Consider the following 18,486-nt stretch of genomic DNA (forward strand, 5'->3'; position numbering starts at 1 on the left):
GCGTGTTGGTCTATGTGATTGCTCACAACACTGAAGTCAGTACTGCTACATCTTTCAAAACAAATAATATATTTTGATGCTTAAATGACGTCAGTATATGATGTATCTGATATTAAACAATTATAGGGCTACGAAGCACATATAAGAAAAATTAGGCTTAAAACTTTGTTCCCCTAATTGAACAACACAAAGATCTCACAGTGTGTGTTACTGATCAACATTGGAATTTCTCCTGTTAAGAACTTAATCCAAACTCCGGTGTTTCGGGCGGGGAGTCCGCTTTTATGCACTGTTCACAGATTTGCATTGTTTGTAGATTTTTGACGTTGATTAGTGTTCTTTACCATTCTGTATGGTAGAGAAACCTATCATGTGTTTAAGAGAACACATCTGCTCTGATCGCCCGTATCAGCCCTTAGTTACTTAGGTAAGTTAAAATCAGTAATCAAAATACCGGTATTGGGATCAACAATTTTTATTTCATCATGTTAATATAAAAATTCTTCGGAGTAACTCTCTTCTAAACGTCGTAAACCTACAATACAATTCAGAAAGGAATATAATTTCCAATTATTTCAGGTTCTTTAAATAATATTGGTATACATTTATATAACAGGTACTTACTCTCACACAAGCTTGTTGCAGCTATCTTCCACTGTAATAAAAAGTTACCAAGTGAGTTATAGAATTCGAAAGATAGCAAAAAGTTTAATATTCAGATAAACAATGTAGGCTTTGATCCAAAAAATAAACATGTTAATCATTCTTAGGAGTTCCATGAACATTTAAATGAAAATATATGAAGATAACGCTGTTATAAACCAGGAACCGACCACTTTGAACTGATTATTTTAAGCAAAACTAGAGATATTGTGAGCAATGAGCTCACTAAATGATACCCCTCGATTCCTATATGAATATAATGGCAGTGTCCATGGTTTGCTCTGGAAAATCCAAAATATATGTCAGCTCAAAAAGTAACGTAGGAGGTGCCCAATGGCAATATGTAATAAAGATTCTGTAAAAGTTTCATTAAATTTTCTTCTGTGGTATGAGAGGAGTTGCAGATAAGAGATGGTTACTCATAGGTAACAGACGTACAGAGAAACGGACGGATAGATGGACATCCGATCACTATATATCCTCCCGCTTTTCAAGCGGGGGTATAATGATGGATGTTGTATATTGTCGATGCAATGCTATCTCTTATACAGTGAGTACTATCTGACCTGTTATATTGAAACGTAAGTTTTCTGTACAATATATAATTGTTTAAGGTAACTTAAAACCTTACAAAAATGAATAAGGAAACATACTAGTCAGTAACATTGAGTCCATGAGCAATTTTCTCGTCCAACAAAGCTAGGGCGTTCATCCTTACGAGGTCTCCAATGGCTGACCTGACGAATATAAACATTTTACACTGAAGTTTTGAATATCATCTTTATCTATTTTAGACTTTATAAGACTGGTCAATAATTTTGCATCATGAAAATATAGTTTATTTCAGGTATTTTTTTATGAATATTTTCATTTTTGAATGGCATGTTTTTTAACATTGTTTTTCATTTAAAAATTGTAAAATACAAAAAGAAAGTAAAATTCTTTAAAAGACAATTGCATGGAAAAATTTTAACGAAAATAAGCATTAATCCTTGTACCTTTTATAATTGGGGACATCGCTAAATCTGATGGAATTGCCGAGTTCTGTCGTTGATAAAATTAAGAAGACTGAGAGGATAAAGTAGTGGATCATAGCTGTTTGTCTACAATACATAGGTATATATATACATGTATAAGGTGACCAAAAATGAATATTCCTTTACTTTTGAGTGTAACTTTGATACATAAAATACCGTTATCATTTATTGTTTCCTGTAACTATTTTAGGATTCAAGAACTGGGCACAAAAAAAAACAGACTACTCCTAAATTGGTGTTTTATTTTTATTTATTTATTTATCTCTTTATCTTATTATTATTTTTTTGGTGAATAAAATATTTTAATATAAATATTTAAAATCTTTAGATTGACATAGTCGCATGTATATCTTGCTTATAACATTGATATATTTTCTTTCCATCATTGATGTTTATTGTATTTTATTTTTACATGCAGATTATCTTTAAATCTTTAATATTTTTTTATTATCTATATAAATAGTTTTTTATCATTCATTTTTATCATTTTTATATTGATGTTAATTATTAATATTTACAAACAAAAAAAACATGTTCTGAATATTTTAAAGCAAAATTGCAATTGAAAAATTATCATATACATAAATAAAATTAAAAATTCATTTTAAATAAAGGCTGGAATGAAGAGTGTTGAGCGCTGTGAAGTTCCTCAAAGTGGACAACTAAGGAAACATGACTTTACAGGTCGACACATGTAACCAGTATCTTGTTTTAGAAAAAAGGGGAGTGGTAGTAAACGCAATTAAAGATCTAGAGGGAGAAGTCATCCCACGTCATCTTATCTTACATCTTCGGGCAATTTTTTTAAACTCACATGGTTTTTCGCCCAAATCAACGTCACATTGTCACAATGCAAAATTGTGTACTAAGGCAACAAACTTTATTTTTAAAGTAATTATAAATGAATTTTATTTCACTAACTTAAAACATAATTTACATATAATAATTGGTAGGATTTTGATATGCTTTTGGCTGATAGAATATGGCAGTTCTCAATTGGTTCTTTGTGGTTTTTCATCAAATGCAGCCTTCTTTATTTCCGTAAATTCTTTTGAAAGCAGGCCTTTGCCAGTTTGCCTTGCCTGAACACAGAAACAGTGCAGCTCATGTAACTTGTGTAATTTTCTGTGCATTAACATGACTCTTAAGCGCAAGATGATAACCTTATTTATAGGGATGTCAAATCGGTCAATTTTCAATACTCGGTTACTCGGACGTTTTTCCGATCGAGTACCCGGGTACTCGGTAAAAGTGCAAATAAATATGAACAAGTAAATATCGTGACAAGATCATGTTCTTGGGCAGACAACTTTGTCGAAACAGAAGAATAAAATCAGTGTCTTCCTCTAATGGAAAAATCAAAATATATGATCGGGACAATGAATCCCACTTCATTCGAGAAGAGGCAGATCTAGTACCCTTTGGACATGTAATGGCAATTGAGTAAAATGTTACAAAAAGCAAACAAACAAAATAGTAAACTCAAATGCGTTTAAATATAAATCGTATAATATAAACCTTCCTACCACACCAGTTTGTTTTTCTTTTTAGAACTCAATCAAGATGAACTGCATCAGTTTATGTCTTATGTTTTGTGCAGTTCAACTAACTTGTGCATTTCACGATTTAGAGGTCAAATCAACCTCAAATTTCTGTGATGTTACATTAACTTGTATAATCTATTGTGTGTACAACACAGTGTTTGTATATATTTTCTACACACAATACTCTTGTTTTCTGTTTCTTTGGTTTGTTATTATTTTCAATGTATGTTTCTTTGTTCACTTTTTTGTTGTATTATTTTTTTGTGTTACATTTTATAATTCTTACAATTTCAATTGTCATGCTTTGCGTATTCTGCTGAATCTCTCAAACTCTGTACTTTTTGTCCCATTCTTCCGTATGTCACTATTATTTAAAAACACCATTGCAGCACCTTTTTTGTTTCCTACTGTACACTTTCACCAAATTTTAGACAATGTGTGACTCTGTTGAACAATACCGTGCTGCAATCGGTCTTTTTTATTTATCCTGTAGAGGTGTATGCAAGTCTTACTCATTCCATATCTCGGTTTGTGAATTCCTATTGCGCGTTCTTTACAGTACGATCAAAACATTATTAAGATGTACGACACGGTATAAGAAAAACTTAGTGTATATTAACTTTTACTTGCAGTTGTTTACGTTTATTTTATTAGCCTGTGGTGATATTGAGGTCAATCCAGGACCCACTATCGAAAGTGTCCTTGACATTTTGCACCTAAATATTCGCAGTATAAGAAACAAACTAGGTTATTTGAACTCATTCGTCCATGACTTCGATATATTGTGTTTTACTGAGACCCATCTTGACCATACCATATCGAATGATAATCTATTATTAGATGGCTTTAGTAATATAATACGAAAAGATAGAAATTGTTTTGGGGGAGGTATTATGATATATTTATCAAATCAAATACATGTAACAAGACGCCAAGACTATGAACCAGCTAATTTAGAGTGTATTTGGTTAGAAATCGAAAATCGTACCTGTAAATACTATCTCTGCTGTATTTATCGACCTCCAAACGCTGACGCCAGTTTCTGGACTAAACTTTCATGGAGTTTAGATAAAGTAGGAGAATCCTCGAGTAAAATCATAATTGTTGGTGATATAAATGTAGATTTGTTAAATACTCCTCCTACACACATAATACGTGAAATAGTTTCAAATTCCAATCTTGTCAACAACATCCACGTACCGACGAGAATTACTAACAATACACGCACGCTTCTTGACCCAGTTTTCACTTCACTTGATATTCAGGTACATGATTCGGGTGTCCTTGAAATTGACCCAGCTTTTAGTGATCACAAAGCAACTTATATTGCACTAGCCTCGAATATAAATTACAATCGCGCTTACAAAAGAAAGGTATGGGATTATAAAAATGGTGACTTTGACAAATTAAATTCCTTAATACAAAATTGTGATTGGGATAAATACATCAATCATGCCGACAATATACGCGGCTACCGACAATTTTTCAAATAAATTTCTCTCTTGTGTTAGACAATCTTTCTGTGAAAAAACAATTACTATTCGTCCACGAGATAAACCTTGGATGGACTCCATTCTGCGTAAAACTCTAAGACTTAGAAATAGATTACGAAACAAAGCGTTACGAACGAAGAAAGATTCGGATTGGGCTGAATTTAAAAAAGTTCGGAACACGTTCAATAACATGAAAAAATATGCTATAGCTAATTACTATGATAATATAGAAATGCACCTAGTAGACGCAAACAAAAACAATAACAAATTATATTGGAAACTAATGAAGGACGCATTTAATGTTAAATCATCCAATGATATCCCTCCATTACAAATTACTACAGATAATGGGAAAAATAGCTTAGCCTTTTCTGATCATGATAAAATTGAAGCACTCAACAGTTATTTTTCATCCATCTCCTGTATTGATGATAAAAACCATAGTCTACCACAAATCTACTCTTCATGTAGTGATAATCTAAGTAATATTATAATTGATGAACAAGAGGTAGTTGACATTATTTCAGTACTTCCTGTTAATAAAGCCACTGGTCCCGATTGCATCAGTCACAAAATGCTTAAAAATACTGTTTCTACTGTTTCAAAACCATTGACTATGTTATTCAATAAATCACTGTCAGAGAATGCTTTCCCGTCCACGTGGAAAGTAGCTCATGTATTACCCCTCTTTAAAAAGGATGATCCGTCTTTAGTGTCTAACTATAGGCCTGTGTCGTTGTTAAGCTGCGTTAGCAAAATTATGGAGAGAATCATTTTCAAACACGTGTATAATTATTTTCATTTTAACAATCTATTTTATCGATATCAAGCAGGTTTTTTACCTGGTCACTCTACAGTGTTCCAACTTCTAGAAACTTATCATAGTATTGTACAAAGTATAGATGAAGGCAAATCGTGTTGTATGGTTTTTTGCGATCTATCAAAAGCATTCGACAGAGTATGGCACAAGGGTCTTCTTTTCAAATTACAAACGTATGGAATATCTGGTGATCTTTTACTGTGGTTTACAAGTTACTTAAGAAATAGATCACAAAAAGTTATGTATAAAGATCTGCTATCATCCAACCTCAATATATATGCAGGTGTGCCTCAAGGCTCAGTTCTAGGTCCTCTTTTATTTTTGATATATATTAATGATGTTGCTGAAAATATGCTTACAATGTGTAGATTATTTGCTGATGACAATTCACTGCAACATGCATCATATAATGTACTAGATATAGAATACAGGTTAAACCATGATCTAGATGTTTTAGATAAATGGTCGAGCAAATGGCTTTTAAGATTTAATCCAGCAAAAACAAAGGTTGTATTTTTTTCTTTGAAACATAAACCTGTTTTACCTAACTTGTATTTTCAAGGCAATGCACTGGAGTTTGTATCGGCGCATCGCCATTTGGGTATATTGTTGTCACAAAATCTGAGCTGGTCTGAATATATAGATAGTATTGTTAATAATGCTTATAGGAAATTGGGGTTATTAAAAAAATTGAAATTTTCAATCGGTAGGAAAAACCTTTCTCTATTGTATACAACATTTGTAAGACCTACACTTGAATATGCTTCAATTGTCTGGGATGGTTGCTCTTTATCTGATGTAGAAAAACTAGAAAAAGTACAATTAATGGCTGCTAGAATAGTTACAGGTCTTCCGATATTAGCTTCAAGAGAATCACTCTATTTTGAAACAGGATGGGTACCTTTGAAAAATCGTCGTTACCAATCTAAAATGATTACAATGTTCAAAATTAATTATTGTGATGTACCGGAATATATACAAGATATAGTACCAAAGAAACGAGAACACACATCAAGATACAATACACGAAATAAAGATCAATTAACTATCCCAAGAGGCAGGTTAGAAATATTTAACAAATCGTTTGTACCTGATGCTGTTAAAAAATGGAATTTATTGAATACAGATACAAGGGAAGCCATCTCAGTCAATTCTTTTCGTAAGATTATAAGTGATAATAATCCTAAAGCACCATCATATTTTTTGTTTGGTAAACGTATTACTAACATTATTCATACTAAATTAAGGCACAACTGTGTATTGAACCAAGACTTATTTAAACGTAATATTATTGATAATCCTAATTGCTCTTGTGGCAAACAGGAAGATGCTTATCATTTTTTCTTTGTTTGTAAAAAATATCTTAATGCTCGAAGTAATCTTTTTGACTATCTTTTTCGACTTGATGTAGACATCATAAATGTACACCTACTGCTTTGGGGCAACGAAAATCTTTCAATTGAAGTAAACATTGGCATTTTTGCCGCTGTTCACAAATTTATAAATGAATCTTGTAGATTTAACTAGATATATTATTGACTCTTATTTGTACAAGTTTTTTTTTCTACCTTTTGCATGACTATGTGTTTATGTTAAGGAGAAGAACTAGTAAGTTGTTAGAACTTGTTTCTTATCCTTTTGCTTGTCAATAAAATATGTTCAAAACAAAACAAGTAAATTGAAGACTGTAAAACATTGTAAACTCTTGTAGAAATAAAACCAGATGCACTGATAGGAAGCTTATCCGTAAATGTATTTCTTTTGTAATAATGATGAGCACCTCGTGCCCGACGAAATTAAACATTTTTTAAAATTCAATTTATTTATCAGATAAACACAAGATATAAAATCATAAGTTGTTCACAGTGTTTTTTTTTTTTAAATAATCTGCTCCGTAATTGTAATGTAACTCTTTGTCGCGTTTGACGACAAGGTATCAGTCGTCAGAGCTACGTACGGTATCAACTTGCACTTGATCAAGTCCTCCTAACAGAGCGGATTTGCGATTTTCGTACACTTTTTCGATCCTAGATTTTATAATATTACGGGACGGTATTTTGTAGTTTGGTGCAACAATGGCCATCAGTTTAATTAAAGCCTTTGCCTACAACCAGTTGTAATCAAACACAGCCATATCGATAATCGCACATGTAATATCATCCGCTCTTTTCCCGAGAATTTACAGCTTCTCGGAGAATTGACAAAAATATCTAATTTATTTAAACCTAATAGATTTAAAACGATGTTCAGTGAAAACAAATAATTAAAGCCAAACAAGAAATAAGGATAGAAGACAGCCGAAGGTGAGAAAAGTCAGGTACCCCAAGTGCTTGGTCACGATAATTACTGTATAATCACTTCCACAGGTGATAACGGTCATTTAGAGTCGTAGTAAACCCTAATTACTGTATGTACAAGTGCAATGAGCATTTTACGTTTTAAAAGAGATTGTTTAATGCATAATGAATAAGCTTAGAAATATTCAAAAATATACATCCGAGTAATCGAGTACCGATTTTAGTATTCGATACTCGGACGTTCGATCGAGTACCCGGTTAACCGGGTACTCGTTGACATCCCTACTTATTTATAATCTGTTCGACTGTAAAAGCTGTAATCTTTACAGAATTCCTTACTGAAATCTAGCATCATGAAAGATACGTATTATCGCAAAATTTAAAAGTTTCAAATCATAAATTTAATAGAATTTTTTCAATAGTAACATTTTAAAATTTTAAAATGTTAGGCAATACTTCATTATCCTATCTCTTTATGCAGCATTGTCATTTTTGGCGCTACATTTCGACAAAACCAAGACAATTATAGTGAATGTGCAAAGTTCTTGGAAAAAAGTGCTAGGAGATGTAGACACTAAAATGAAAGGGTAGAAGGGACAAAGAGTGGGCAATCTTGAAAAAAAATCTGGAAACTATACCAAGTGTTTAGACAAGGCATAAAGCCCTGACTACCAGAAAAAAACAGAGTTAGGACATGGATTTATTGTCTGAATGGGGCAAAGTTAACTCGTGTAATCCAAGAGGAAACTGTAGCAAACCATCTCATCTATGGTAATATTCCAATATATTGGCTAGAAATTTGCTGTGATATTTTCAATCAATCAACTCCTTATGAATTTTATATCAATTATTATAAAATATATTAATATTAATTTCCGAGGGAAATTCTACTCTTTGTAGTAGTTATAGAGTGCGATTTCCTCCAGAGCCAAATTTCCCCCTAATTGGTTTAAGGATAGATGATACAAACAAACTTTGAAAATTACAACTTAAGTCCTATTTAAATAAGTAAAATAAACAATTTGAACAGCACAGCTTTTAATTTTTCATTAAATGTTTAACAAAAATGGGATTTAAGGAGATTTAATACGACAAAAACCTGTACAGATTAATAAGAATGGTTACAGAAGGGTGGAAATTTGAACATCATAGTAATATAAGTTTACAATTTCTTAATATTGTAAAAAGTTTATTTATATAATCATTTACAACCAAAATAGGTCCAAAAATATATACATGTACTAATCCAGACATCCATTTATTTTTTGTTTGTTTCTACATACATGTACATGTATTTTAAGAATATTTACATTTATTTTGAAAGGTAAATATTTTGGTTGAGATTCCATGATTTGAAATATATGCTTAGAAAATTCATCTTTTCTAACATCTTTTTTTTCACAAAATTATTGCGTCTGTGGATGTTGATATTGACTCTATAACAAGGGGGAAAGCCTACTCTGAGAAGAAAAGAGCGAGAAATTTGGATTTGGTGTGAGATTTCCCCTCGGGGGAAAATCGTACTCTATAGAGTACAATTTCCGGGGGGAAAGCTGGCTATGGAAGAAATCCTACTCTACAACACCGGTACCTTAACGTTCAAAATAAGTTAGCTGCGAAATTTGTATTACTTATTTGAATTTGTAGAGGTTGCTATATCAGTCATTTGTTTTTGAAAGACCCGACTTAATCTATTTATTATTTAAATCAGGGAATGTAACAGCAAAATGGAAGAAAGTTCTTAATCTTAGTCTTGAACTTTCAATTTGTTATTTCACTGATTCTTTTTTCAGTGTTTTTTGGGGGTTCATATATTGGCCATGTGCACAGTTTGCATTGTTTTTAGATTATGTATCTTTTTAGGAACCTAAACATATCATATTTACTGAAAAATACCTACAATGTATCAGCTTAACTTAAGTTTTTTTTTTACATTTAAATGTTGTAAGCAGCAAATTTTTCGTCCCTTGACAAAAACGAGCTTAAATCAAAGTGAATTACCTTAGTTTATATATACAACTGTGTCTGGGTAAATTAAAAAAAACAATTGGTATAAGAGCGTTAATAACACGTTCAGGAAATAAGTTTATGAAAGTTTATGAAAATTATAAAATGTTGGTATTATACATCTTTTTAGTAAAAAAAAATATAAATTCATTTTCATATTTTTATCTCAAACTAAAATATATTTTTTTAAATACATGTATTATCAATCGATTCAGTAAAAGGTTTATCATGTACATTTATTTTCTTGGACAAAGTAAACTTTATTAAGGTGCCCATATTTGAAGAATTATCGTGGGTAAAAACGAATTACTTTGAGAATTCAGAGATATTTTTGAGCATTTTCAATTCCTCAATGCCTGATTTTCTGAGGATAGTACTTTAAGAAACTTGTAACAAAATTAACATGAACACTTACCTTATTGGACTCTACAAATCTTGATCAATTTTGTATCAGCTATGAATGGAATTTCTACGAGATATTTATACGGAACTCTCCAGCTACGTCCCGTCAATTATAATGGGATTTCATTCAGTTTTGTCGATTATTGCCTGTCATTTAACGAATAAAATATTGCAATAATATGTCATTGTTTTATCTATGACTTCCAGTTATTAGAAAATTTCCATTATTCTTATTATTTTCCTGTATAATAGTTTGATTCGTGGAGTTTTATTTTCAATACAATGAATTTTGGTTTCATAGAGCTCTTACATTATTAAAGTGATTAAAGAAGACGCCTACAGACTTTGAACTAACGGCGCCATGTGCACTTTTTGTTTGTTTATGAAAATGCCCGTATTGTTATACGGTCCGTGTAACACTTAACAATTTAAATTTCTAAAATGATTTAGAGTTTTAGAATGTTAATATATTATTTCAAATTTCAAAATTTCAAAAACTCACACTAATTTGGTATATTGAAATTTAATATTTTAGGTCAAAAATCTAAATTTTAAAATTCCCAAACAGGTTTTAGAATTTTTATATTTTAGATTTTTACCTTAAATGTTCAAAATTCAAATTTCCACAAACAAATTTTGTATTTTAAACTTTTGAGTTTTTAATCTACCGTTTCTTCGGGAAGTTTACGCTTAACAATCTAAAATTTAATAACATTTTTCGTCTTTTGATTATTTAAAATTTACTTCCAACTTTCAAACGTTCAACATTTCAATAACCAAAACACTTCTTACATTTTGAGTTTTTTAGAAGTTTACTTCAGATATCCAAAATATCTAATTCCAAATCTGATTTAAATTTTGAAACTATTTCAAAAACTCTTTTGGTTAAGCAAAAGAGCTTTTAGATAGTTAGAATATTGAACTAATATTCAAAATTCAAATCGGGATTGGAAATTTGATATTTTGGATATTTTGGATATTTAAAGTAAAAATCTAAAACTCAAAGTGTTTTGATTATTTGAAATTTGAATATCTGAATCAAAATACCAAATTTAAAAAAAAACCAAAACGTTTTGAAAGTTGAAATTAAAAAGTTTGAAGTAAATTTAAAATAATTAAAAGACGAAAAATGTTAGTGAACTTTAGATTGTTAAGCGTAAACTTTCTGAACAAACGATAGAATAAAAAGTCAAACGTTTAAAACACAAAAAATCGTTTTAGGAAATTCGAATTTTGATCATTTAGGTAAAAATCTGAATATTAAAATTCTAAAACCTTTTTAGAAATTTGAAAAGTGAGGTTTTTGAACTAAAATATCAAATTTCAATATACAAAATTAGTTTGAGTTTTTTTTTTATTTAAATATTTGAACTAATATGTTAACATTCTAAAACTCAAAAATATTTTAGAAATTTAAATTGTTAAGTGTTACACGGACCTTATACAATTCCAAATTCAAAAATGTTCAAACTTTAACTTCAGAAGTAATTTATCTTTCCGTTTAGAAATTTCTCGGAACATAATTTTAACATTTTCTCTAAAAATAAAATTCTGTCAAATGCTCAAGGATCGGAAAAAATCCGTCGTAATAATTTCTTTGTATTACAGCATCATATTCTTAACAAATCGAATAATAGGCTACATGTTACAAAAAATTAATTTGTATTTTTATTTGAACCGGAGACATTACATCTCATAGGTATACAATATTCATACATAAGATTTGTACAGGCTATACAATATACATGTGTTAATTACATAACAATATCATTTAATTATTATTTAGAACATCATTTCTTAATTGATGAGAAAAGTACAAAAATTTGCCCATGTTACATAGTTCTTTAGTATTTGTAGAACTCAGTAGCTGTACTGATTTAAATACTGATGTTTTTTTTAAATAAAAACTCTTAATATATTTAATTCTAAGTTCTTAATATCGAGGACAATTTGATACAAAATGAAATTCGTCCTCTATCTCACCTGACATACATATTTCACATTTTCTATCTTTTCTTTCTATATTAATATACCTTCCCCTTTCTATTCTTAAATCATGAAGCTGATAGCCTTAAACGACTGATAGGTATTCTATACTTAGAATGTAATGGTTTTCTTAAATAAGTCTGTAGTGCAACATTATCCACTAAATGTTGAAATAGAAAATATTTAGGGGAATTACAAATTCTTTCCATAATTTCTTGTTTATAACAGTCATACATTCTTTGAAATATAATGTTCAGAGTATTATTATCAATACAATAACTATTATACATGTCAGCTAAACCAAGCCTTTGGAATTCCTACTTAATGTTTACAATCCATTCATCATTATTTTCAACCATATCTTGATAACATGCTTGTAATATACAATAATTTCGCCCAGTATTTCAAAATGTTCTTTTTTCTTTCAAGTATAAGTGGAAATCTACCCGATTCACAATAAACTGCATCATTACTGGTGCCTTGTCTGACCTTTAAGACTCTTTTACAATAATTTAAGTGAACATTTTCTATGTCTTGACCCTTGTGAAATCCCCATACTTCAGCTCCATAACTCATAAGTATCGAATACAGCTAATTGTGTTTCTACGTTAAAATGCAAATCCTTGATTTTACTATTTACACCGTACATAGCTTTTTTACCTTGACATGAAAATTTTTTCTGTGTTTCAGTAAATTTTCCATTATAATTAAACAACATACCTAGATAACAACTTCAACATTGCAACCGTTGTATACCCAACGTTCATTTTCAAGTATTCTACGACTATTGCGAAAAATTAATATTTTTGTTTTTTCAACATTAACAATTGCGTATATTGGTACATGTAATTATTGGTCGATGTCCTGTTACTTTTGTAACTAAACTTTTTCCAATTAAAGTTATAATTAAGAAATTAGTTTCATTACAATTGCTTGGCATGGCCTATAATACAGAAGAGTTTAGTACAAATTATTTACAAAAAGAGAACAAATCTTCTAAAGAACTTTTGACTAAATCTAAAAAAAAAAAAAAATGTAGAAAATTCTCAATATTCGCAAATAGCAGTCTCATTTTTAAAGGTATGTCACTCGTGAAATTTCTTTTATACAGGATTTTTTAAAGTATGTTTTGGATATATAATAATAATTGTAATTAAGCCTTTGTTTATCCAGGATGACATACTTTAGCAACAAACGTGTTATGTCTGCTTCTATTTTGTATTGTTTTATGGACTTTTGATCTTGAATACTGTTACTCATATTTTCACACTTTTGTTTGTTTATTTTATTTACACTCAGACCATACAAAGGTATATATGAGGTACAGGAACATATTTACATAATTATATACAAAATACAAAGTCAAGTGAGGAAGAGAAGTATCAATTAAATAGTTATTAAAAGCAGGCCAATATCTTTTTAGCAAACAAAGACAGTTTAATCAGTGAATCAATATTTGTGATGGACATAATTTTCTCAAATTTATAAGTATTTACATGAGAACAATACTTGTTATCAATAAGTTTTACCCGTAAAGACAAAAAAATATGGACACTCCATTACATAGTGAAATTCATCCCCCAAAGTATTTTTGTTACATAAATTACATAATCTTAAAGATCTATCAGTATTAGTCCATCTACCAGATCCGACTGGAAGTTTGTGGTTACAAGTTCTAAATTTTGTTAATACAATTCTTAAGTCTTTTGGGAGTTTACTTAAGATATAGACACTGATTGCAAACAGAGAAAAAATCTTTTAAAGAACTTGAGACGAAGTCTAAAAATGTTATAAAGTTGTTAGAATTTAAATATTTTGTAAAAATGTCTTAAAATATAAAATTTACAACTAAATTAATGTTCGCCTGTGTAAAATAAATAACTTTTACCGCATATTTTTAATTTTAATCGAAGTTTCACAATAATGGAAATTACTTAAAGTGATTAAAAAGTTGACGTATAGACTTATAAGGATGATTGCAGAAAGGTAGAACATATAGGAAGTTTACAATTTTATAATATTTTGAAAATTTTTATTATTCGCATCTTTTACAACTAAAATGGGTCCAAATAATATACCTATCTAGCCATCCCTTTTTGTTTGTATCATCTTTTTCATTCACACTGAACTTGCAACTTTCAGAATTAACATTTTGACCATATTTTTTTAAAACACCCACCTCGGGCTTTTCCAGGTTTTGACTTTATTGACATCTTTTTAATAAAAAAAATATATAACTCGGTACTACACGTAGCACCTTTCATGTCGTGTGGTTGGTCATCTTCAAAGTAATGTTACTTTCAAAACTAATTCATATTCCACATACAAATTGGGTTAAATTGATATCCTCATCGATAAAGATTTTGTGATACAATTTATGTATTTAAAGATCATTTGTATCTTCCAACAGTTTGTTTATTTTCAATAGGAATATATTATGCTCTTTTTTTACCGACCTTTTCTTGTATTCTTATGAAACATATTGCATGTAAAAACTTCATCATGTTTGCTCCACAAATAAATTCGAATATAATTTTATTGAGTAAATGAAAACCTTCAAATACCACTTATACCACCTTCTCTAATGAAACTATTCAGTAGAAAAAACTGATTGTTAAAACTGGAATAGGTATTCATATTGATGACCAAACAAACGTATTTACTTATTGAGGAAGTATATATTATTTAATTTATTTTACCATTTTCTATTATAAGGTTTATTATATATATGTCTTCATGCTTACTGTTTTATGTACAAAATACACTGTATATCGATTGTGGTAGAATGACATTTTTCTTTATTTCTTTATTTTGATAATTTATATCGAAGGAAAATGAAAATGACAGTGGTCTCTCTGCTATGTAAGTATTAAAATCCATATTTATGTAAATACCGCAAAATAAAACAGTTATAAAAGATTGAAATGGGGTAATTTTGCAGGAAAAGGGAAGCTATTTGTATCTACCTTTAGTACTTTTTAGGCGGAAAACTCATATCTACTCAGAAGGTCAAGAAAATATTCATATATTGTCGATTATATCTCTGTCACCCTTCAGAAAGTATCTTTTTGTTATCTGTACTTTATTCTTCGAAGAATGCTTACTAAAATACTCCGCAATTGCTGCAATGATGTTAACCAGGGGCCCGTTTTACAAAAGAACTCACGACTGAGACCGAAAACGTAAGTTGATTGTAAAATTTTGCAAAATGAATGACTCATTTTAGAAATTGTTCGTACTTCGAACTTTTTCTTGCGTATCAAATCAAATCGGAAACAGAAACCCCATATAGAGTTCATAACATTATCATTATTCTTAAGTAAATAAAAGAAATTGACGATACTAAACTAATGAATCGTCACGCTTATCGAAAAGTTTAGTGATGAATTTGCATGCCATTAGTCTACTTCTCTAGTATATTAAACAGTGTAGTGTGTCTAATATATTGTTGTAAAGTATTCCCGAAGCTTCTCCTTCACTGCTGTTAATATTTTATATTAAGGGAATAGTAACACTTAGTAGAACATTTACTGGAACCCTCTATGTATCTTTATTTGTATGGAATTTCGTATATTTTTGGGAGGTGATATACTTGTAAGAAAAACTAAAAGGTGTTCATTTGGTTTATTTAAAATTAGTACTAGCATCATCCATGCATAATTTACATTTGTAATTTTGTATATATTTAAACTATGTTTTAGCTTTATTCATAAAAAAGTCTAATATTTCCATGTAAAGTAAATGAAACTTACTGAATAGACGCTTTTTGGCTATGTGTAACGTTTTATTGCCATCATTTCAAAGACATCTTAGAGACTGACGTGTCCGTTTCAAATCTTGATATGACTTCAATACTACTAGTAGTATATTTAAGAGCACATTCGTTATAATATTTATGTCAATTTGTCATTATCTCCTGCATGTATGGAATTTTGTCTCCCACTTAATTCTGTGTGCAATAGCATGTTCTGCAAACTTCTTATAAATGAAACGAACTATTCACAAATATGTTCATTTATGACAAAATGAAAGTTACAGTCTCGATTAAAGTCAATACAATTTTCGAAAATTCTATAATCCATCCAATGACCTTTTCAGTAAATTCAATCCATCATAAAATGGAAACACAATTTTACCAATATCCTTTAAATCAAAACGTAACGTACGACTTTTCAACTCTTTGTATAATATTCCTTATGATACATTAAAGACGAGGGCTTTTGACATTATAGCTGCTTTTTCAATAACCTTGTCATTGATCATTTGCAAATTGTTTCTAAAAATCATTCTGATTATACTGCTATGTACTCTGAAGTTGATACATGTACTAAAAAGATGCTCGAGTTTCGACAATACATATATCAATGTAATTTTTTGAAATAAGATGGGATAATGGCATAACAATCAGTATGAAAAAACAGTCAGCATTTTATTTTATGATAATTTTATTTGCTGACAAGGTCATTGTATCGACCAGGCACAGAACTTACGAAATGATGACTTTAAACGAGACAGCTGAAATTCTTGTTTCATCAACCTGTTTGTCAAAAATTTACCTCGTTTTAGAATTTGTTCATAAGAAGAGCACGTTCTTGTGTATCGAATCAACTGAGATATTTAAACTCCGTATGCAGGTGATGAAGGTATTTTGCTGCATAAGTAAGGGAAGTTGATAATAGAAAAATTATAGTCATCACGTTTATCGTAGAGCTTTTTTTAGATTACCGTTAACGTCTTTTTCAAGTAAAATATCCAAGTATGAAACAGATGTGGCAGAATCTGTGGTATCTTTAATCTCAAGCTCACCAGGATATATCGTGTTAACATAAGAATGAAAATCACTATTGTTTATTGACAATATGCCGTCGATATATCTAAATGTCGAGTTGAAGGCTACAGCAAGTGTTTTATTCTTTTCATTCAAGATTTTGAAATAATTCTGCTTCATATGAATACAAAAATAGGTCTGCTAATATCGGAGCACAATGGTACCCATTAAAATTCAAATAGATTGTTGAAAGACATAGTCTACAAAAACAACATAGATTTTGTCAATCAGAAACTCGAGCATCTTTTTAATATCAACTTCAGAGTACTTGTATGTTCAATCAGAATGTTTGAAACAAAGTAGTTTTGCAAATGATCAATGACAAGGTAAGCAAATTTACGAGTTCCATTTTTGTCTGTGAAAATTTCATAAACTTTTTAATAAATACAAGACATTAATATGAGAAGAATCCTACCTTAATATAATTATATCTTTGCAACGAGTAAAGAAAGAGGCTTGGTAAAACATTAACTGGAACCAGCTATATATCTTTGTTTTATGATAAGGGACTAAACTTTCAAAATATATCAAATAAAAGACTAAAACTTTTTTTTTTCATAAGCCTTCTGTATTTTTTCTCTCTAAGTAAACGATCAAAACCTTTTATTTTTGTATCATTTTGTACATTAAGACTACTTTATTATATATATGTGAAAATAAGAAAAAGTTAAATATAGGAAGCATGTGAAAATAAGTAATATATCCCAAAAAAATTAAGAAAAACAGAGAAAATTCGGATTAGGCAATATCCAGTTTAGTGAAATTATTTATGTAAATTTGGTAATATCATACTATAGACCTAATGTAGTAGTATCTTTTTAGGCAAAAAGAACAATCTTTAAACTTTTGAAATAGAAGTAGCATCACAAGATTGGAAAAGTATTTTTTTTATTCTTTATGTCAAGTAAAAAGATAATGACTTTCTGAATTCTGTGAAAATTTTTAACTTTTAAATACAAGAAAATGAATCCTACCTTAATATATATCTTTGTAAAGAAAGAGGCTTGGTAAAAAAAAACATACAATTAAAGCATAGCTTGCGGGGCAAACTTGGAAGAAAAAAAATATACTTTAACCTGACAAATTTATAAAGGATTAATAGACATTTATGTCATTAAGAGTTATCACTCTTATCAAAGTATCGATGAATCTTAAATATCAAGATTTACATTTAGACGACGTATTATCAATTAACAATACGTAGTTAGTCTTTATCACGTGTTGATGTATCCCAAAGATCTTGATATAAATAAAGACACCAAAGTATTTAACACATCAAATTCATATTTTACTAGATATTACGGAAATGGTTACCTTAAGGCCAAGCTTTCTGATAAACGTGAATTTCTCAACTTTTTTATCGTCAACTTCCTTACTTATTTAGCACTATGCCATTTTCTCCTGCACAT

At 29.8% G+C, this 18,486-nt stretch overlaps 1 long non-coding RNA gene across 1 annotated transcript; it reads right to left on the reverse strand.

Annotated features, from left to right (window-relative positions):
- Positions 1 to 459: 459 nt before the first annotated feature.
- On the reverse strand, positions 460 to 10,342 carry LOC134252768 (uncharacterized). Its single transcript, XR_009989013.1, has 5 exons — positions 10,277 to 10,342; positions 1,662 to 1,766; positions 1,317 to 1,400; positions 625 to 655; positions 460 to 535 (listed from the first exon to the last, which is right to left on the reverse strand). It is a non-coding gene; the product is annotated as an uncharacterized LOC134252768 (long non-coding RNA).
- Between the last annotated feature and the right edge of the window lie 8,144 nt (positions 10,343 to 18,486).

Source organism: Saccostrea cucullata, unplaced genomic scaffold (assembly GCF_032062105.1).
Source record: "Saccostrea cucullata isolate Sc308-1 unplaced genomic scaffold, CSIRO_AGI_Scuc_v1 ctg101, whole genome shotgun sequence".
Taxonomy (NCBI): Eukaryota; Metazoa; Mollusca; class Bivalvia; order Ostreida; family Ostreidae; genus Saccostrea; species Saccostrea cuccullata.